General features: G+C 35.1%; 1 protein-coding gene across 3 annotated transcripts in view; it reads right to left on the bottom strand.

Moving 5' to 3' along the window:
- BLMH (bleomycin hydrolase) overlaps positions 1 to 1,292 on the bottom strand; it is a 49,466-nt gene that overhangs the window by 23,383 nt on the left and 24,791 nt on the right. The window lies entirely within an intron of this gene.

Raw genomic sequence — 1,292 nt, 5'->3', positions numbered from 1 at the left:
CAGATGTGCCAGAGAAAATGACATGAAGTATTCACTATTTTTATTTCTGAAAAATAGAAATACTCGTAAGAGAGATGGAAAAATAATAAAATGCTGAACTTCTCTTGGAAATTATACCAGGTGTTTTTGCTTTTTTTTTTAAATAACTCTCTATATAGTTTAAAAGTTTAATTTAAGGAGCTTTAGTTTAGTTGTAAATCCACTGAATTTTACAATACAGCAGGTCCAAATATACATATGAACAAATTCCTCAGTAGTTTATTCATGAAAAATTCCTGCTAATGTTTTGATTCTGATGTGAAAAAAGCACCCTTATTTAAGATAACTTCTTATAACTTAATTTTGTTTTGTTTATAATTCAAATATGAGAATTTTGTTAAATTGGGGTAATAAAACTTTTAAATCACCTTTTGCTATTTTGAAATGGCTTTTCCTGATCTACACAGATAATACAAATTGTATTCCATACATTCTTCTGGGTAACCCCTGACAATCTGTTTCTTGGTGTGAGAGTCTTGCTAACTACAGAGCTGAGAGTATCGAGGAATGGAATGATGAAAACAGCTCACTGGCTTACAAGACCCCAACCTTTACTTTTATTTATGAAAACCACACGAGGAGCAGGAATATCAACACAGGACTGTCTAATTATTTCAGGGTACTTTTTACACTATACTGTGTTTGATCTCATATAAAACTGAGAACACCTCAGAGTTCTACTCTTAACGCTCTAGCCCTGTAATTTGTATGAACGTAATTAGACTTTCCTTAAGATCAGGTTTTGGAATAAGAGAGAGCACAAGGATCTGGGATGCTGTGGGCTTGAAAAGGCACCTTCAAGTGAAGTAGTTGGAAGAGATGAGAGAAAGGTACAGAGAGAAAATCCTATCCTACTCACGATTTTGCCTAAAGAGGACAAAAAAAACAAAAACAAAAACAAATCAGGACTTCTAGGTAGGTTAGTTAAGAAAATGTGGCATAATGACATGGTAAGACATTTCTAAATGTTTCAGAGATCATATATCTAGTAGATAGGATAGCAAAACTATTTTCTAAAAAGGTTTATACAAGGTAGTTACTCTCTTTCCAGTAATTAGGCTAGAAAGAACATTTTTTTTTTTTTTGAGACAGAGTCTCACTGTGTTGCCCTGGCTAGAGTGCCATGGCGTCATCCTAGCTCACAGCAACCTCAAATTGCTGGGCTCAAGCGATCCTCCTGCCTCAGCCTCCCGAGTAGCTGGGACTACAGGCATGCGCCACCATGCCCGGCTAGTTTTTTCTATATATTTTTA

This window comes from Propithecus coquereli, unplaced genomic scaffold (assembly GCF_000956105.1).
Source record: "Propithecus coquereli isolate 6110/MARCELLA unplaced genomic scaffold, Pcoq_1.0 Scaffold536, whole genome shotgun sequence".
Classification (NCBI taxonomy): Eukaryota; Metazoa; Chordata; class Mammalia; order Primates; family Indriidae; genus Propithecus; species Propithecus coquereli.
The sequence above is the reverse complement of the archived record's forward strand: the minus strand, read 5'-3'. Positions and strand labels throughout refer to the sequence as shown.